Source organism: Giraffa tippelskirchi, chromosome 7 (genome assembly GCF_054371585.1).
Source record: "Giraffa tippelskirchi isolate mGirTip1 chromosome 7, T2T-mGirTip1v1.2.pri, whole genome shotgun sequence".
Taxonomy (NCBI): domain Eukaryota; kingdom Metazoa; phylum Chordata; class Mammalia; order Artiodactyla; family Giraffidae; genus Giraffa; species Giraffa tippelskirchi.
Genome location: NC_137281.1, coordinates 80,071,514 through 80,086,953, shown reverse-complemented (window position 1 = coordinate 80,086,953; position 15,440 = coordinate 80,071,514). Strand labels below are relative to the sequence as shown.

The window sequence follows — 15,440 nt, the reverse complement described above, 5'->3', positions numbered from 1 at the left end:
ATCCCAGAACAGGCTGGCAGGAACTTCTCCACAGGCTCACATGCAGGGAAGGAAGGGTTCGTAAATCTCACATTCAGAATTTCTACAAATGAAACAGAAAATGTCAAACTACACAAATGGGCAAACAGATCAGTGGTTCCCAGAGGCAGAGGGTGGGAGAAATGGGTGAAGGTGGTCAAATGTATAAACTTCTAGTTATGAGCTCTGGGAATATACAGCATGGTGACTCTAGTTAACAAAGCTGTTTGGAAATATTCAAGGAGTTGGTCTTAAAAGTTCTCATCATGAGAAAAAAATATGTTAGGTGATGGATGTTAACTAAATGTATTATGGTGATCATATATATACGTATATGTGTGTGTATGTACACATATATGTAAAATACTATTGTTGTTGTTTCGTTGAGTTGTGTCTGACTCTTTGCGATCCCATGGACTGTAGCTCGCCAGGCTCCTCTGTCTATGGGGTTTCCCAGGCAAAAATACTGGAGTGGGTGGCCATTTCCTACTCTAGGGAATCTTTCTGACCCAGGGATTAAAACCATACCTCTTGCATCTCCTGCTTTGGCAGGCGGATCCTTTACCATTAGTGCCACCTGGGCTTCCCTGGTAGCTCAGCTGGTAAAGAATCTGCCTGCAATGCAGAAGACCCCGGTTGGATCCCTGGGTTAGGAAGATCCTCTGGAGAAGGGATACGCTACCCACTCCAGTATTCTTGGGCTTCCCTGGTGGCTCAGCTGGTAAAGAATCTGCCTGCAATGCGGGAGACCTGGGTTCAATCCCTGGGTTGGGAAGATCCTCTGAAGAAGGGAAAGGCTATCCACTCCAGTATTCTGGCCTGGAGAATTCCATGGACTGCATAGTCCATGGGGTCACAAAGAGTCGGACACAACTGACAGACTTTCACTTTCATTCATTATATTGTACCCCTTGAACGTGTATAATATTATATCTCAATAAAACTGGAAGAAAAGAAAACTGGACAAAACCTCTTGTCCCTTTCAGTATATATACCCACTTTTCTTTAGGTTCAAGCAAACATAACCAACATTTATCCTAGTGAAGGCTTGGAGGCTTCCTCTCTCTCTCTCTCTCTCATACACACCACACACACACTTTCTTTAAACACAAAATGTGATCATACTTTACACACTACTACATAATTGCCTTTTTATACCTAATAAAACAGACAACCCTGCAAGTCACTGCACACAGATTCAACAAGCTCCTTCTTAGAAGTCTACTGTATCCATTGGCATGGATGTAACCAAATTCACCCACCCATGCCCTAAGAGGTAGACACTGGGATTGTCACTATGAAGAACACTACAGTAAAAAAAAAACAAAACACAACACAATTATTTCTTATGGATAGTTCTGAAAGTGGGATTGGTGGGACAAAGGGCATGCCCATTTCTATTTTAATAGTTAGTGCCTGGTGAAAAATGGTATTTTGTTTATGGTTTTATTTGCATTTCCCCAACAAATGGGGAGGAGGTCTGCCTTTCTCGTGATTGCATTTCCTCTTCTGTGAAGTGATTTCATCTATTTTTCTATTGTTTGACTTTTCCCAATTAGTTTGTAGGAATTCTGCATGAGGGGTCTTGAGGGGTATGAAGAAAATGAAGCTTTTCTCTATCTGTATGTAACAAATACTTCTCATCTACGATTGCCTCTAGACTTGTTTGCAGAGCCTCTGACCAAGGAGACATTTAAATACCTGATATGTTCTAATCTGTCTTTTCCTTTATGGTCCTGGTTTCCTGGCTTTCTTGAGAACATCCTCCTTACTCTCAATATTGTATAAGACTTTCCCTAAACTTACATTTTTACTTCTAATTTTTCATATTTTGGTCACTTATCCAGATAGAGGCAAGTCTTTTTTTTTTTACTTATCATGTGCATCATTCCTCATCAGTTTATATTGATTATCTCACTCTTTTTAAATGCTGCATCATATTCCACAAAAGATATAATGACACTTAACTTGGAGTGTTTGGACATATTGAAGTTAGTTCTAAATACTATTTAATAATAATAATAGCCACCCGTTACTGAGTGTTTATTATATGCCAGGCACAAATCTAAACACATTCCACATACTACCTCATTTAACCCTCACAACAGTTACAGGGTGAATTCTATAATCATTTTTTAATAAATGAGGAAATACATCTTGTCAAGATTACACAGCTAGGAAGTAAGTGGTGCTAGGATTCTAGCCCAATCCAAGTTTGAAGGACTCAAAAATCCCAAGCTCTTAATGCACCCCACACACTTTCTCTAGTATTTACAAATGTGACTTGAAATACTCCATATTTTCATTTCTGTAAGGATGAAGAAAGGAGGGAAATAAACACTTCTTACGTTCTTCCTCTGTCCTCAAACCCTGTACTAGGTGCTTTCACAGGCTGTCTCCTGGAATTCCTACAAAAGTCCTCTGAGTGGTGAGGTTATCCACTTTCCAGAAACAAAAACGTAACTTCAGCGAGGTTAAGACACTTATTTGAGGTTTGTTGATGGGTTCATGGTGGGACCATGGTGAGTACGAACTCAGTTCCCTGCAATTTGTGTACTCCAGCTTTTCACTCAGAAAGATACGTTCACTAGCTTTACAAATAACACATGGATGGACCCACAGTTTTCTGCTTTTGTCTTTTTCTTTCACTGCTGTTGAACTATTTCCTTGGGATACATTCCCAGAGTGAGATTACTGAGTCAAAGTGTATGAATACTTTTACGGCTTTCTGTCTATACTGCCAAATTGCTATTACAAAGGGCTGCACCCATGTTTTCTGCCACCCCCACTACGGGAAGCTTTATGGCCTACAGATTCCAGTACTTAGGTGGGAAAACTTTGCTTCCAAGAGGTGTCACACTTAACACAGTAAGCCCTGAGCAGAAGTGGTTTAGAGCGATCTGATGAATAAGCACTCTATCCCTCCCCGCCCCTGCCCAGCCCTGATGTATAGTGGGTTTAGGGATTGACTGCTTTTGTTTTGTTTTGCATAACTTTGCCTCTCTTATGAAATCCTTTAAAACGTGACTAAAATGGGATTAACCATAGTTAGGCTTGTCTTTTAAGAAAAGGATAAATCTGACAAACACCCTTTTCTGATGCAGTGCGCCTTGGGGAAAGCACTCCCGCAGCTTGGCCCCGGATCGGGCAGCTCTGAGAGGGACGTCGGAGAGGGGGCCACCCTGGGAGCGGGCATCTGGGTGGGTGGGTGGCTATCCGGAAGGGGAGGGGGCCGCCCGGGGAGCGGCAGGGGCGGGGGTCAGACTCGGGCCCCAGCTCGCTGGCGGGGCAGCCGATGATAAGGCAGGAGCAGCCCGTCGCCACGGCGGCCCCGGCCTGGCGGGAAGGCGGGAAGGGGCCCGGCCGGGCGAGAGCAGATAACGCCCGGCGCTCGGGCCGCCGAGACTCGGAGACGCCGTGGCCGCGGGAGATAGAGGCGCCCGAGCTCGGGCGCGGCTCCCGGCTCCCAGTTCCCAGCTCCCGACAGCCCCACACCATTCCCCCCTACAGAAACACACACACCAGCAGGGGCAGATCCGGGGGCGGTGGGCGCGCCCACGGCCCTGAGGGTCTCGGGACGCGCAAGGTCCGGGACCGCCCTGCGACCTCAGCGCCCTCATGGCACCAGGCCGCCACCCGGTCCCCATCAGCTCTGGGGCCCTGGCCTCTGTCCAGGTGGGCCCCAGTGACCCCCAGACAAAAAGTCGCCCCATTCCCTCCTCTGTGGATTCCCTCCTCTGTTAAACGAGGGCCCTGAGGAATCGTCATTAATGTCTCAACACAGGGCGTGTGACAGGCTCTTTACAGTGTCCAAGGACTTCTCTCTGTTACCCAGCTTGGCTCTCCAAGAGCTCCAGAGGAGAGTGCTTGTTTATGGTGACACTGCCTGCTTCTCACAGATGGGGGTCAAGGAACTGGCCCTGGCCACCTGGCCCCTGAGCATCCCCACAGGGTTGGGGACCCAGAGAGCCACTCTTCCTTAACCCACAAGGAGGGGCCTTTCCCCTCTGGAGGCTGACAAGGAAATCTCCAACAGTGGCATTTGCATTCTGCATTTTCAAATTCCTCAGATTCCCCACATAATACTCCGTTGGCTGCCAGACAGTCAGGGAGGAGGAGGGCTGGGAGAGGCTGCATAGGGGCAGCCAGGAGCCATAAATTGGCCCCGCTCTCCAGCAGAGAAACAACCCTGGGGGTGGGTGGAAATTCACACACACAGGGAACCTCCCTTTAATCACCCCACTGCCAAAATTAAACATCTGACAGCAGCAAGCCGGTCCGGACTTCTCTACCTGACATTCAAGGCCCTGCCCATTCTGGCACTGACCCTCCTGTACCTGCTAGGCCTGCACAGCACCCTTTCCACTGTACACAGTTTGCCTGTCACAATGTCTCACCCTTTGGCTCCTTGGCAATCCTAAAGCCTTCCACTTTCTTCCCCACTCACCCCGAATAAGTATTTACCTCTTCTCGGTGACTTCCTAAAGGATTTTCAAGGGTTTGGTCTTTATTTTTTGTTTTGTTTCGTTCTTTGCATTGTTGTTGTTGTTCAGTGGCTCAGTCATATCAGACTCTTGGCGACCCCCTGGACTGCAGCATACCAGGCTTCCCTTGTCCTTCACCATCTTCCAGTCTTGGCATTAAATGACATTAAGAACTATGCCCTGAAGTAAAATTGGACTCCTCTGTATTACAGCCACCACTGGTTGCATGCCAACTATATGCCAGGCCATTTCGTATAGTACCAAATCCTGTCAACAACACCAGTGGATAAGAGATAGTCTCCCATTTTACAGATGAGGAAAACTGAGCTTGGCAAGGTCCAGGATCACAGAGCCAGGAATACTGGTTTGGCCTAACTTCAGATTCAGGCAGAATGTGAGTAAAAGGCAACTGACCAGGAGACCTTGGTTCTTCTAGGCATTTTGTTACTAACTCAGCTCTTGAGCAAGTCTCTCTCTTTCTCTGGGCCTCAGTCTACTGGATTACAATGGAGATGACAGCTCCTGCTTCCCCCAGGGCAGTTGAGGGGCTCTGCAGAGAGCCAGGCATGAGGCTGGGCCTGCAGGAACCCTTCCTCTGGGGGAAACTGCAGGTTACCGTACCCTGCTTTTCTCCCCTAGGAGAAAACACTGACTCATGGAAATTGAGCATCCGCACCCCCCCAACTCAGATAGGCCTCTCCTGAAAGTCAGTGGTCCATTTCCTTCTGGCACATGGGCAGTACTGTCAGTCCCTGGAGCCCTCAGCTTCCATTCTTTGTTGCCTACCCCCAACTTCTGCCCAGTTCCTCCTCACCCCACTCCCAGGCTCTCAGGACCCCTCTCCCCTCCCCCATTCAAACTTGCTGAAGAAAAAGCCACTCCATCAGTCTGTTACAGTTGTGTATGAATGAGGTCAAGTTAGTAGCATGTTCTTCCCAAAATATGCCTGTTATCAGCCTGGGATTCTGGCAGTTACTAATTCGGGGTAATACGTCCCTCCCTCTCTCCAGGCAGAAAGGCTGGTCCTGCCCAGTGCATCTGGAGTTCCATATTTTTATATTTTTATTGGTTTTTCCCCCTGCCCTCCACATCCTGAGCTGGGGGAGAGGGTTTATAGGAGCCCACTAATTAACCGAGAACAGAAGCCTTGTTTCATAAATAAAAGCGTAGATACACTGTAGGAATAGAAATCCAGCAAGTTCCCTGTAGAGTGTTCAAAGCTCAAAAAAAAATCCACTCCCCCTCCCAGGGTCTGGGCAGGTGAGCCCCCAGGGGCTTTCCATGGAAGACCTTGGTGGGGGCAGGGGCGCTGGCTGTCCCTCAGGAGAAGGGAGGTACCTGGGGTTCTAAACTGAGCTCTTTTGCAGCCCGGTCTTCAGCTCATGGTGGCCCACTCTGTGCCCATTCCTGTCTCAGCTGTACCAGCCCTTCCCAACTCTGGGTCTCTCTGCTGGGTCTCTGGGCAGAGAGGAGAGAAGAGTTAATGCAAGCTGTCCCCTGACCCAGGGTTAGTGGGTGTGGTCTCCAGTGTGGTCAGATGGGGTGGTAAGACCATGGGCAAGTCCACTGTTGCTCTCTGGACTTTCCTCTGTCTGAGGAATGGAAGGTACAGGTGAAATGAGCCCTGAGGCCTCCCACTCTGAAGTCCTGCACTACAGTTTATAAAGGAAGCTGTTCTGGAAGCTGAAGGAAGATCCCAGAGCTCACTTGTAGGTGGCTGCAGGCTTAACCCTCAGATCTCTTCATGTGGGCAGCTCTTCATCCTCATGATGACACACAACAACCTCTACTATTCTACCAATTTCAGATGTGGGAATGGAGGCTCGGTGTTTGACCTGCCATCCAGACCCCGTGAAGAAAGCCAGGCAGAAGGGACTTGCCCCTTTCTGCAAATGTGGAAACTGAGCTCTAGAGAAATCCAGCAACTGTTCCAGTCTAGGGCCATGCTCAACAAGGTAACAACCCTGTGAAGCAGAGAGTGCAAGCCAAGTGACCGTGGAGACTTGCTCCTCTCCTGTTTCTCTGCAACCCAAAGCCAAAGGGAAGGCAGTGTGGTTGCTCTCACTCCCAAGGGGAGTAGTCACATTAAAACCACCCCTGGACGAACACCTACCTCCTCTTCCCTGAGAGCGCAGTGGCCTCTGTGGAGCCATCTGGTGGCCAGACCTCATCACTGCAGAAGCTACAGAGCCTGGGAGGCTAAGGGCCTTCTGGTCAGATTTCCCAGTTTCCAGAGACAATCTGCAAGAGAGATTTGTTTAAGCCTGGATCATAAGGCGACCTGAAGAATTCAGAGAAGCTGGTTTGACTGCTGGAGCAGCTTCCACGCCACAGGAAGTGTTTCTTCCAAGAAACTGGAGAACTGGGCTGCGTACAGAATCATCTTGCATTCCCTCCCCACCCAGCATCCCGGAGATACCAGTGCCCATATCACAAGGGGAAACAGAGGCCTAGGAACCCAACCCTTGATCACAATCATGCAGCAAATAAGGATGAGGACAGGCCCCAGGATTAGCTCAGGGCTTACTGTATACATCAAAGCCTAGCCTGCTGTGTGACCTTGGACAAATTATATACTGTCTCTGAGCCTGTTTCGTCTGTGCAGGTCAAATCACATAATGTATGCAAGTTACTTTGCACAAAATAATGAGCTGTGCCTATCTTTACTGTTCTGATAGATATTTCCACTGTTACTTCTCCTCACCCTCTCCTTGGTAAGGGGTCCTTGTAGCCCCGCTTCACAGAGGACACAAGACCTGAACATCTTGCCCTGGAATACATTAGTAAATGGTTGATCAGAATTCCAAACAATAGCTGTGTCAGGAAATGCACAGTGAAGGCAAACGGGGCACAGAGGTGTGATGCTAGAAGCCTATTTTTACTATCTTTATATAATTTTTAAAGGTTATGCTCCATTTACAAAATGCTGGCTGTATTTGCCATGTTGTACAATATATCCTTGAGCCTATCTTACATACAATATAGTTTGTACCTCCTATTCCCCCACCCCTATATTGTGCCCCCAGCCACTGATAACTGTTGGTTTGTTCTCCATATCTGTGAGTCTGCTTTTTTGTTATATTCATTCGTTGTATTTTTTAGATTTCACATATCATATCATACAGTATTTGTCTTTCTCTGTCTGACTTATTTCACTTAGCATATTACCTTCTAGGTCCATCCATGTTGCTGCAAGTATAAACCTTTCATTCTTTTTATGGCTGAGTACTATTTCATTGTATATATGTACCACATCTTTTTTATTTTCACATCTTTTTTATCCATTACTCTGTTGATGGACACTGAGGGTGCTTCCATACCTTGGCTGTTGTAAATAATGCTGCTATGAACATTGGCCTTGTGGATAAGGGCACGGCAACCCACTCCAGGATTCTTGCCTGGAGAATCCCATGGACTAAGGAGCCTACCGGGCTACCAGGCTACGGTCCATAGGGTCGCAAAGAGTTGGACACAAATGAAGAGACTTAGAATGAACAAAAAAAATGAATATTGGAGTACACGTATCTTTTCAAGTGCTTTTGTTTTCATCAGCTATATATCCAAGAGTGAAATTGCTGGGTCATATAGTAGTTCTATTTTTAGTTTCTTTGAGAAACCTTATACTGTTTTCCATAATTGGAAGCCTATTTTTAGTTGGTTCCAGAAAAGAAAAGATAGGAGAAAAAGAATGATGAAGCAAAATGGAACAGAATATAAACAATTGATGAACCTGGCTATAAGTTATACAGGTTTTTTTGCAACTTTTTCATGAATTTGAAATTATATCCCCCAAAAGGTTTTAAAAGCCAGTTATTTCAAAATTCCACCTAGTCTCATCTACCACCCTCCTGGGAAGCAGATGAAAATTCCAGCCTCTCAGCGTTCCTTGCTTCATGCCCAAGGCCTCGTCGGGGATATGACTGCTGGTAACACCCATGCAATCCCTCCATAGGAAGTCAGAGGTACCCCTGCTGAGTGGCCAGCATCACCCCAGTCCCCCAAGCCTTCTCAGGGCCTCTCCTCGGCCTCCCAGTTTCTCAGCCCCCACCACCTCGCTCCCGCCCAGGTCCCAGCCAGGCTGTGGTGCGAGGTCGAGGTGGGGTTTATTTATAAGTTCCCGCTGATTATGAATCACTGGAGGAACTGCCTGCAGACTGGAGACAAAAGTCTGGGGCCGCCTGGCCAGGAGGAAACACTCTTTACATTTGACTTTCCCCTTGGCACAGGCCACTCCGCGCCTGGCCTGGCCAGGATCTGCCAGACCCTTCTGTTCTCAGAGGCAGAAGCGCATTTGCCGCCAAGTCTTGTCGGCCTGTCCGCCTTGCTGTGTAAACAGGACCTGGGGCTGGCGGCCCGGCCCCGCACTGGAAATGAGCCTGCCTTCCGCAGCCCGGCCACTTCCTCCTCACATCCGGAGACTCCTCAGAGTTCAGATGAGGGCTGGTGGGCAGGAGTGAGGAGAAGTTAGGGTTCTGCTCTGCTGGGGTCTTCATCAGTCTTGATGGAGGATCAGTGGACAAATGGAGAAGAGGACTCTTAGGCTGCCGTCAAAGCCCAATATAAATGACCCCTCCTCTGGGAAATCACCTCACTCAGGGTCTGCGCCCCCCCATCATAGTTTGTAGTTTTGTTACCTTCAATTAACACATATTCAGCACCTACTGTGGGGCTTCCCAGGTGCCTCAGTGGGTAAAGAATCCACTAGCAATGCAGGAGATGCAAGAGATACAGGTTCTATCCCTGGGTTGGGAAATCATGGCAACTTATTCCAGTGCTCTTGCCTGGAGAATCCCGTGGACAGAGGAGCCCGGTGGACTATAGTCCATAGGATTGCAAAGAGTCAGACAGAGCTGAAGTGACTGAGCATGCACTCACATGTACCAGGTTCTGTGCAAGGTGCCTATTAGGGTTACATGGAAATATCCTATTCATATCATCATTACTTCTTTTGATTCTTAAGGGCAGACAGAGTTAATGTCTCCTTCATGATCCCCCTCATCCTAAAAAGTGCCTTGTATGGTTCCTGAGCACAGTAGAAGCTCAAAAATTTTCGTTGCATTGACCTACATTAAACTGAGGCAGGCAAACTAGAAGGAGCCCAAGTTCCAACCCACTCCTCTTTTGGGTCCTCTGTCCCCATCCTGCCTTAGTATTCTTGCCCTGGGAGCCATACTCCTTGGAGAAACTGGTTTCTCTTTATGAATATCTGAACCAGGTTTTATATCTGAGTAACTTATAATGTAAAGGATTTGATTTCAGAAAGTGCTAGAAACCCTCCTCCAAACCTCACTCAGAAACATCTTCCCCACTCCTGAGATGTCCCCAACTTTGAGGCATTCTTCTCAGTTAAGCATACCTTCTCCACCTCCAGGTGAAAGAAGGGAGTTCCCTCTGGATGGTTGACCTTATATCCCCATTTTACAGATGAGCAAACTGCAGCTCAGAGAAGCAATGTACTTGATCAGGGCTGGTACAAAGGAGAGACAGGTTTTGATTGTTTGTTTTGTTTGGCCAGGCTGCTTGTGGGACCTTAGTTCCCCAACCAGGCATCAAACTCGTGCCACCTCCACGGGAAGCATGGAGTCTTAACCACTGGACCACCAGGGAATTCCCTAGAGATGGGTTTTAAGCTCAGCTATTGGCAGCTAATGCTTAGGATTCTTCTTAAGGAATCGAACTGCCTCCCCTTTATCTGATGCCATTTTTCAGCAGAAGAAAAAGGGAAGGGATAAGTCCCCAGAGAGGAGGAAGAATGGAAGTCAACTTTAGAAGCTTGCTGTGCCAGCCATTCCAGGTTGTGCCCACTGCAATCTTCCAATTACAACATTCATTAATAAACCTGTTCAACAGATGGCAAAACTGAGGCTTGGAGAGGTGTGATGGGCTCAAGGTCATCAAGCTAGTGGTGGCAGCCAAGACCCTCGTCAGGACCCCAGCACCTGTAGAGAGCCCCAGGTTGGTGAGTTCCATGGAAAAGCCAGATTATCAGCCCAAGCGAGGCTGTGAGAACTTCAGCCAGAGGTTTTTAGGGTTTTAGGGTAGATGGGATGTAGGCCTTTCTGGAGGGTGCAGGATAGGGACAAACATCTGCAGGATTTTTTATTCTGGTGGCTTCTATTTCACCTGCCTCAAGACTTTTGCAAGAGTTCTGCACAGCTATAAAAAGCAAGACTTTCTGCTTTTCTCTGTTGAGGACCTTCCCCCTCCCTTGCCTGGCTCTGGAAGTCTCCACAGAGGAGTCAGGGTTACTAGCACAGACTAAAATCCCACTTGCCTACTAACTCAGGGGCCTCAAGTAAACCTACCCAAGTGTCAGTTTCCTCATTTGCTCATCTGCAAAATGGGGATAATATTAGCTATTCAGAGCCTCTGTGAAATGACTGAAGACATGAGATATCTTCATAAATGGAATGGGAGCAGAAAAGGTCGTTATGGTGGCTTGTACTGGTCTAATTATTTCATATAGAACGATCCTTCCTCACCCCCCAAGATCCTCAAATTCCTGAGGGAGGAGAGGGAGGGGACAGAGCCACAGTGTCCTGTTTTTCATCTGTACCTTCTCCTCTCATTCCTCCCTCTCTGTCCCTGCCCATACATCGAGCAAACTGGGATGTACGCCGTCAATTTTGGCTGATGACTCAGAGCGATTAGACCTGGAGGCAGAGGAAGGGGTTGGGAGTTTTCCAAGTCCTCTGTGGCCAGAGAATTCTGGGAGGTGAAACCCCTGAATGATGAGGTCTCCTAAAGCCACTTGCCTCAGCCAGTGAACAAGTTTTTTTTGTTTTTGTTTTTGTTTTTTACATCCACTGTCCCAATTAAACTTCACAGCCATCCTAAGAATTAATCCCCCTCAGCCCCACTTGACAAATGAGAAAACGGAGGCTCAGAGAGCCTAAGCAACTTGCCTGAAGCCACTAGGCTAATGAGTGGTTTCCAACTGAGGGTCCAAACTGAGATTAGGGGTTCAGGGGTACTAGTTTCAGAATCTGAGGGCTTGGTGCCCAGGAAAGAACCAGATCTGAATCCTGGCTGAAACCATCATGAACTGTGTGACCTGAAGCAAGGTCACTCACCTGAGGCTATATCTCTGTAAATGAGGATGATGGCCTATTCAGTGTTGGGCAAGTAAATGAGATAATAGATGCAGACCCTGCCTCCAGGCAGTGCTCAGCTACCACTGAGGCCAAATCAATGTTCACGGGTCATCTTCCTGCTGCCCCCAAGGTTGACACACTCTCCAGGATCTTACTCATCAATGATGACCTCAGAGTCCCAATCCAAAGAGCATGCAAGGAGATTGGTGCCCATTCCAGGTATAGGGGGCCCAGCTGGAAAATGTGAGCCCACTGCCCTGGCTCCCAAGTCTCTGCGTGCCGGTGTCTGGCACGGTGCCTTCCCAGAATGGGTGCTTGGTAAACACTGATGAATGAATGGACGTTGTTTGGATGCCGAGAGGTCGGCGTTGCCACCCGTTTGCTGTTCCATGGGACAATGGGACAGCTTCTTTGGACTGGGGGTGCTGTCCCAGAATGTCTGAGGGGTGAGGTCACTAGGCTCGTGTGCACTGCTTACAGGAAGCATGCTAGCTCAAGCATGCCTGATGCCAGCCAGCAGACATTTCCTGGCTGGCAACAGTCCCCTCCCTCCTCCTCTTCCTCCTCCTGCCCACCTCAGGCCTGCATGCCTGCAACCTGGACTTCTCTCCTTGCCTTGGGTCCCACCCTGGGATGGTCCACTGGGGTTCTCACTGCCGTCCTCACCTCCTAAGGACCTGGGACCACCTTGTCCAGAGCAGTCAGAGAAGCCAGATGATGCACAAATGCTTTAGAAGAAAAACACTCCCAGCAGTCCCTCTGTGTGATTGGCACAGGGGAAACTGAGGCCCAGAGAGGTTATTGCAGTCTCCCAGGGTTGCACAGCAGTCCAGACTAGGGACTCCCACCAAGAGCTGGGGTCAATTCCTGGTTCTCCAGTCTTTGGGCAAAACCCTTCTCTAGGGCCCTTTTTTCCTCCTCTGAAAAATGAGTAACCTTCTGCCCCTTCCAGGCTCTTGACTAGAAGTACATCCCTTCTGTGTGACCTGCCAAAGCCCTTTATCCATTCTCTCCTGAGCTTTTCTTCAGTGACAGAGACTGGGGTTTTAGCTCAGGAATGTTAATAATCCCTCTCTTGCATAAACAGTACAGTTTTAAAAATCACTTTTCACACACAGTACTTCAATTTTCCCTACATCCTATTTTACAGATGATGGAACTGAGGCCCAGAGGGGCTTGTCCCTGGAGCTGGCCAGTGGCAGAGCTGGGGTTCAAACCTGTGCCTGAGACAGGCTATGTCTGGTGCATCCTCCTTGCTCCCTTGGCCAGCCTCAGGGCCAGGCATGAATCAGATGCCCAGGAAACCTGTTTGTGGGGCCTGACGTACTCATTTAAATGGGGCAGGGGGTGTCTCCTGGAGACCAGGCCACTCTTAAGAAATGGGCTGGACCTTCAGATCTACAGCAAATCAGGAGGCACTCCTGTCCACCCAGGCACCTTGGTGGTCACCAGAGCTGGGGTGTAATCCCCTCGGTTTCCCCATCTATAAAATAGATACCCATGTCTTAGGGAAGGTGTGAGGACCCCCTGGTGCCAAGTTGCCTCCCTCCACTGCCCCCAAGCAGGGTTCTTCCAGGCTCTGGGGAAAAGACTAGGAGCTGGCCCTGAGTCAATGAGGCAGGCTGGGATCCCCGCGCCCCCATTTCCCAGCTTCAGCACAGCTCACATCAAAGCCAAGCCACTCGGCCTGCCCGCCAACCCAAACCTGGCAGGCCAGGGCAGCAGCAGCCGAGAAAAAGGCCAGGCCTGACAGGAGCTGTTTGCTCTCTGGCACTCTGTGATTGTGGTATAGTGACCGCGGTGGCCGACAGAGTCAAAGGGGACACTGTTCTCTGAAGCCAGGACTCCCCCAGAGTGGGAGGAGGTGGCTACCCACAGCCTGAACTCAGGCTGGCTCCAGGCCTGGCACAGGCCTCCACGCTTCACACGTGTGACCTCATTTAATCCTTACAACAACCCTGCCAAAGTGGCTTGACTGTCTGCACTGACGAACAAGCAAACCGAAGTGCAGGGAGATGAAATGACTCATCTAAGCTCCTACAATAGTGAGGGGCAAACCAGGTCCATCTGACTCCACGAAGGGTAATGAATGACTCATCACCAAGATCTGGCCATTATCTGTTTCATAGTAAGCCCCCACTGAGGGCTGGACTGGATTGACTTGAGCACCTACTATGTGCCAGGCCAACTGCTTTTGGAGTGTCATTTGACTTAAAACTGAATAACTCAGAGAAGGAGGCATCACTAGCCCCATTGTACAGATGAGGAAACTGAGGCTCACCCAAGATTCACTTTAAATACCCATAGGCCCAGGGTACTCTTTAGTAGTTGAGTGGGGTCCCTTCACTCCCTTCTTCTGTGTTGGAAAGAGAGCAAAAGCTGGAAATTCCCTACTGGTCCAGTGGTTAGGGTTCCATAGTTTCACTGCCAAGGGCCAGGGTTCAGTCCCTAGTCAGGGAACTAAGATCCCACAGGTCAAGTGGCATGACAAAAATAAAAGAAAAAAAAAAGCGAAAGAGAAGGGCATGGGGTGATTTGGGGCAAGGAATTAAGAGGTACAAACTATTACGTATAAAATAAGCAACAAGGATATATTGTAAAGCGTGGGGAATATAGCCAACATTTTATAATAACTCAATGGACTATAACCTTTAGAAATTATAAATCACTTTATTATACACCTATAACTTACATAAGTCACTGTGGATGGTGACTGTAGCCATGAAATTAAAAGATGATTACTTCTTGGCAGGAAAGCTATGACAAACCTAGACAGTGTGTTAAAAAGAAAAGACATCACTTTGTCAACAAAGGTCCATATAGTAAAGGCTATGGTCTTTCCAGTAGTCACGTACCATCGTGAGAGCTGGACCATAAAGAAGGCAGAGTACCTAAGAACTGATGCTTTTGAACTGTGATGCTGGAGGACTCTTGAGAGTCCCTTGGACCACAAGGAGATCAAACCAGTCAATCTTAAAGGAAATCAACCTTGAATACTCATTGGAAGGACTGATGCTGAAGCTAAAGCTCTAATACTTTGGCCACCAGATGCAAAGAGCCAACTCATTGAAAAAGAACCTAATGCTGAGAAAAATTGAAAGCAAAAGGAGAAGGTGGTGACAGAGGTTGAGATCGTTGGGTGGCATCACCAATGCAATGGACATGAACTTGAGTAAACTCCAGGAGGTGGTGAGGGACAGGGAAGCCTGGCATGCTGCAGTCCATGGGGTCACAAAGAGTCAGACATGACTTGTTGACTGAACAGTTACTTATATAATGTTGTACATCAACAATACTTCAAAAATGAAATGAATGAGAAAGGAAAGAAAGAGAGCAAAAGCACCCAACGGCATTATCCTCTCAACTTCCAAATAATTATGCCCTATGTGTGCTGCCCATACTGCGAAGTACGGCTGCATCAGGGCTCCTGATTCTTTTTGGGCTTTAGGATGACCTACTTCTGCCCTGTCCTTTCTCCTTGTAATGTCATAAAGGCAAGATCATAAGTGTATAGTTCAATGAATTATCAAAATGCAAATACAACAATATAACCTCCAAAACCCTGTTTTTGAAAATAAGTATACTCACATAATCAATGCAGAAGCACTTGGGGAAGCCAAAGGGAATAGGTATGAGACTCTGCATTGCTAAGCAGCTTCCCAGGGATGCTGGTGCTGCCCGCCTTACCAGAGCATCGGCATCACCTGGAGCTCAGTGGAAATGCAGAATCTCAGGGAAACCCCAGGCATACGGAGCATTGGTCAGCTGGGAACATTAAAAGCTATCAAAATCCCACCTCGAGGAGTTCCAATTTAATTTTCCTGGGGCAGGGTGGGGCTGGGCA

At 48.1% G+C, this 15,440-nt stretch overlaps 1 long non-coding RNA gene across 1 annotated transcript in view; it reads right to left on the bottom strand.

The window, feature by feature from the left end:
- LOC145514301 (uncharacterized) overlaps positions 1–15,440 on the bottom strand; it is a 103,043-nt gene that overhangs the window by 51,059 nt on the left and 36,544 nt on the right. The window contains exon 3 of the long non-coding RNA XR_014060027.1: positions 6,616–6,743. This is a non-coding gene — a long non-coding RNA (uncharacterized LOC145514301). The remainder of the gene's footprint in view (positions 1–6,615; positions 6,744–15,440) is intronic.